The following is a 5614-nucleotide window of genomic DNA, read 5'->3' as shown; positions in this document are numbered from 1 at the left end:
TATTGGTCAAAGGGCACAGTTATAAGGTCTAATGTTCATGGGGCTCTAATATACAGCATAGTGATTATAGCTAATAATATTATGTACAGTGGTACCTCAGTACTTGTTAATTCATTCCTGAACTAATGACGAGTCTGAAACAGATGAGTACCGAACAAACTTTTCCCGTAAGAAATAATGTAATTAGAAATAATTTGTGATAGTTCCTTAGAATTTTCACATTTTACTGGGCTAATATTAAGTAATGAGGTTGTTTTGTAATACAGAACCTTAAAACTAAACAGACATGGATGAAAAAGCAATTAATTACATAAAAATAAAATAAAATTTAACTTCACTTTACATGTCTGAGAGGGGTTCCTGGCATAATGGAATAGTGGCGAGGTAGAGAAGGAGGAGGAGGAGTGGGAGGGAGGAGGGGAGAGGTTAATTTCTGGAAGAGGACTCCTCTTCCAAGACAATTTTAGGCAATTTCTCAGGGGTTTCTTCTGTTTTATTTCTTGACTTCACTGGACACTGTTGGAGACTCAGATTTAGGGAGTTTCACTAAAAACCTATCAAGAGACTCTGGTTTCTGTCTATGTTTCAAAATGTTTCTAAAGTGTGACACTGTCTGTTCATTAAACAGATCCACATTTCAGCTTACTAGAGCTTTGCCTGCGTGATATAGATTGGTGCAAAGTAATGTCTGACTTTTTTAAAAGAAAGTTTTAGATGGTATTTATTAAATTTGTGCCTCTTCTTATAATTTTTTGATGTCACAATGACTCATTTATACCTTATTTTTTCAGATTATCAAAGTGTTGTTCATAATCGTCCGCAATATTTGCACCCATGTTCGACCCATCTAAAAACCACATTAGAAATGTTTTACTCTATGAGTTTCGTAAAGGTGCCAATGCAAGTACAGCAGCAAAGTCTATTCAGGGTGCTTATGGGGACGATGCAGGGACTGAAAGAAGTTGCAGGAGGTGGTTTTCCCACTTCCGAAGTGGGGATTTCAGTTTGAAAAACGAGCCAAAAGACGGTTGTCCAAAAAAACTTGATTCCGAAGTGTTGGAAGCTGTTGTCACAGAAAACCCCACCATTACCTCTAGGAAACTTGCAGAACAATTTAACGTAACCCATACAACCGCGCTACACCAGCTGAAAAGGATCGGAAAGGTTTCAGTAGTTGGAAAATGGGTCCCACATGAACTGTCTCCAGAGAATCGGCAACAGCATGTTGCTTGTTGTGAATCATTGCTTTCATGACACATTCAGGCACCGTTTTTAGGTAGGCTTGTTACAGGTGCTGAGAAGTGGATCCTTTACCATAACGTTAAATGCTGCCAATCATGGATCAGTCGACGAGGAAGAAGAGCTCAACAACCAAGAGGAGGACTTCACCCAAAGAAGATCATGCTGAGTGTATGGTGGGATATGGAAGGAATTGTCCATTACGAACTGTTAGACAACAATCAAAGAATTACTGCTAATCTTTACTGTGAACAACTTTGTCGTTTGAAAGCAGCTTTGAACCAAAAGCGACCCTCCTTAGTCAACAGAAAGGGTGTCATCTTCCATCACGATAATGCTTGTCCTCACACACCTCAACTCACCAAAAATTTCTTGAAAAAGCTTGGTTGGGAAATATTGCTTCATCCTCCATATTCTCCTGACCTTGCTCCTTCTGATTATCACTTGTTTCGGGGACTACAGAACCATTTTGATGGTCTTAGGTTGACATCAAGAGAAGAGGTTGAAAATGAGTAGGACTCATATTTTGCTTCAAAACCTAAAGAATTTTACAAGCGTGGCATTTATAAGCTAGTTGACAGATGGAATGAGGTTCTAGAAAGCAAAGGAGGTTGTGTTAGTAAATAAATATTTTCATTATCATGGGCTTTTTCATTTTTAAAATAGACCTCAAAATCGAACATTATTTTTGCATCAATCTTATATTTTCCGACAAAGTTTTGAACTTCAACCCATTTACCACACATTTCTTTTATCAGTGCAGTAGATGCTTTCTCTCTTCCTCCTCTCACCTGAAGATGAAGCACTTTCTTTTTCGGGGCGGAGTCATGACTCATACATAAGTTCTAACAAGGGCAATGACTAGTCCTGAGCAAGTGCCTAGTGCTTAAACATGTTTTCTCTCTCAGAATTCAACAAGTACAGGTTTTGATGAGTTCTGAAGCTGATGAGTACTGAAGTATGACTGTACTTGAAAGTCGCTAAGATACCCTTCCTTGTGCCCTTTTAAGGTTGACACAGTGCCTTAAGAGGCTAACTAACACAGAATGGTAGTCTCCATAAAACCCAGAAAAGAGATTATGTAAAACTCCTCTTTGGATTATTTCTGGAGTCACTGTTGAACCAGAAGAAAATTTCCTTTGTTTGAGTACCTTCTTGATATTTTTACACTGTATATAGCACATACATAAATTTAATCTCAGTTTTGATGATACCTTCGGCCATGCTTTTAAAACTTCTCTGAGGATACCATCTAGTATTTTCAAATAGATAAGAGAATTTGGATGCTTTGGTTATCTTTGAAAGTGGAAAAAATCCAGATAATGAAACACATGTACACAAGGTTTTTTCTGGACATCCTTTGAAACAAACCGAAAAGAATGTACCTCAAGGTTCTTTTCCTATGTGTTTAAAAGGTCATTAAAAAACATTTCTTAAAAAGAAAGAAAGAAAGAAAGAAAGTTGCTAAGAGAGTAAATCTTTAATGTTCTCACCACAGGAAAGAAATGGTAATTATGTGATGGGGTGGAGGTGTTAGCTAATGCTTTGGTGGTAATCATTTTGCAATGTATAAATGTATCAAATCGACACATTGAACACCTTAAACTTACACAGTGTTATATGTCAATTATATTCCAATAAATCTGGGAGGAAAAAAATACCATATTCAAACTCAAATGGTGGTTAGTTCTCATCAGCTTCTCCTTCAGATGTCAAAAAAATTACACACAAGAAACGACTAGAATGGTCGTTAAAATGTGGCCATTTATTCCCAAAGATTATGATGTATTTATTTAAGCAACCATAAAATAAAAAAAAACAAAACAAATCCCTAATTAGCTATAAGTGAAATTTATGAACAAAGCAAGCTCCTTAATATTATGAACTTTGAATTTCTTATTAAATAAACAGTATAAATAATACCCCAAATCATAAAACTCAAATCACAAATTTGAGAAAATATTGTGTGATCTTCTGCTACCCCACATAAAAAGGGTGTGTGTGTGTGTTTGGGTGTGTGTGTGTAAGGGGCATGATGAATACAGCCTTGTCGCAAATGATTTGGATAAATAATAATGTGTGTGTGTGTGTAGAGAGAGAAGGAGAGAGAGAGAAAGAGAGAGAGGAAGAAGAAGAGGAAAAATAGAGGGAAGAGGAGAAGGAGAAAGAGTGGAGGGGGAGGAGACAGAGAGAACAAGAGAAAAGTGGGTAGAAGAGAGAAAGAGGTGTCATGGGTCATTGGACAACTTACAGAAATCAAATAAAATTATGGGATGCCCTAGAATCTAGGACTAGATCAGTGCCTTTCAAACTTTAAGTTATCCTTGAATCACTTGGGGGTGTGGTGGGGGTTCTTATTAAAGTATAGATTCTGATTCAGCAGGTCTGGGACCTGAGATTCTGTATTGCTTTGTTTTCAACCAGAAAAAGGTTTTATTATAAGAAACAATGCCATCACATAGAAATGAAATTAAAAAAAAGTAAAATTATGGCAAAATATTTAAAAATATCTATACATTTGCCCATCAAAAATCTACAGTGCTTAACTACATACCTGAACACTGAATGTTGAATGACATCTTATTTTATTTTTTTGAAGATTTTATTTATTTATTTATTTTTAGAGAAAGGGGAAAGGAGGGAGAAAGAGAGGGATACGTCAATGTGGGTTGCCTCTCATGCTCCCCCAGCTGGGGACCTGGCCTGCAACCCAGGCATGTGCCCTGACTGGGAATCGAACTGGTGACCCTTTGATTTCAGGCTGGCACTCTATCCACTGAACCACAACAGCCAGAGCTGAATGACATTTTAAATTGCTTCACACAGAGAATCTAATTACTTGTGGATCACTTCTACAGATTCTGTATTTCTAACGAGCTCCCATGGGGTGCCAATGCTACCAGCCTCTTAAGTAGCAAATACTCTTTGAGTAGCAAGGTGCACCACAGTCCAGCCACAGGGGAGCAAGGCTCAAGGAATATGTTATTTTGTAGGCCTTTAGCATCTCTCTCTCACCTGATGTTTTGCAGGTTAGATAATACATTTTTAGGAGCTCTACATGGTGAATCACTAACCAAACTTCAAGGCACCTAAAATCATAGCCTTAGTCATTGCACTTGACCTGGTGCTGCAATCTTGGGTTTAAATCAGCTCCGTTGCAGGCACAAGCCAGTTGATAACCCATACCCTGCAGCTGTACAGTTGCTTTTACATAATGACTCATGAAAGCAAACCAAAAGCTGAGAAATATTTGCATAGAAGGTAAATATCAAACATCAAGATGATATGCAACAACTTTGGTTCCAATTTCATTTACCTTTTCTCACATCACACTTGTGAAGACCTTAGATAAATCATCTAACCACAGGTGCTATTTCTACAGCTAGTAAGCAGAGAAAATCATGCCCTGGCTGGTGTGGCTCAGTGGATTGAGTGTCAGACTGAAAATCAAAAGGTTGCCTGTTCGATTCCCAGTTGGGGGACATACCTGGGTTGAGGGCCAGGTCCCCAGTTGGGGGCATGCTAGAGGCAATTGATCAATGCATCTGTCACACATCAATGCGTCTCTCCCTCTCTTTCTCCACCCTTCCCCTCTTTCTAAAAATAAATAAGTAAAATCTTTTTTAAAAAAAAAAAGAAAGAAAAGAAAGAAAGAAAATCATATTTACAACCCACCAAAGATATTGGGGAAAAGCAGGTTGGGTCATCTGTCTCCAAAAAAAATTTTTCTGTAAAAGCTGGGTGTGGCAGTCACAAATACAGAGATAAAGTCTAAAAATTGCCCAAGGCAAGTAGAAGTTAGAATGCAATAAATTATACTATGTCATTTTCACCTACACAAATGTTCCTTTTGAGTTTGCAGATCCCATACAACTTGATTATTTGTGAAAAATGTCCTCTCATTTCCAGTCTCAATTGCTAAAAGGATAGTTATTTATATTAAATATGTAGAATTATAGCTTAGAATTTAAACAATTGCGATGTGATGTATGTATTTTAAAATGTTATTGATCAAACAAATGAAAAGACAATTAGGTGAAAGTTTATTTAAACAGTTCATAACTTCAAAAAATTTATTTTACTAAATAAGGATTTTACCTTTCAAAGATATTTATCTGCGTTTTACTTATTGGCATAAATATCTACACATTTAATTTCAAGATGCCACTCTTTTAATAACAAAAGGATTAAAAGCTACTAACAAAATTCATGTAACAGAGACATACTGGTGCCTCTTTAAAGTCTTCTTTAAATGACCCAAAAAAAGTTTACCAAGTTGAATGATAGACTCACAAAATATCCTACCCATTTATTTGATACAACGAGTTTAGACAATTACAGCTCCTTCATTTCAAATATTTACTCATCTAAAAAT

At 36.7% G+C, this 5614-nt stretch overlaps 1 non-coding gene across 1 annotated transcript; it reads left to right on the top strand.

Moving 5' to 3' along the window:
* The first annotated feature begins 2236 nt into the window (after positions 1-2236).
* LOC150003264 (small nucleolar RNA SNORA26) lies at positions 2237-2358 on the top strand. The gene has a single exon (XR_016512895.1). It is a non-coding gene; the product is annotated as a small nucleolar RNA SNORA26 (small nucleolar RNA).
* Positions 2359-5614: the final 3256 nt, after the last annotated feature.

Source organism: Furipterus horrens, unplaced genomic scaffold (genome assembly GCF_987537825.1).
Source record: "Furipterus horrens unplaced genomic scaffold, mFurHor1.1.pri manual_scaffold_8, whole genome shotgun sequence".
In the NCBI taxonomy this organism is placed as follows: Eukaryota; Metazoa; Chordata; class Mammalia; order Chiroptera; family Furipteridae; genus Furipterus; species Furipterus horrens.
The sequence above is the reverse complement of the archived record's forward strand: the minus strand, read 5'-3'. Positions and strand labels throughout refer to the sequence as shown.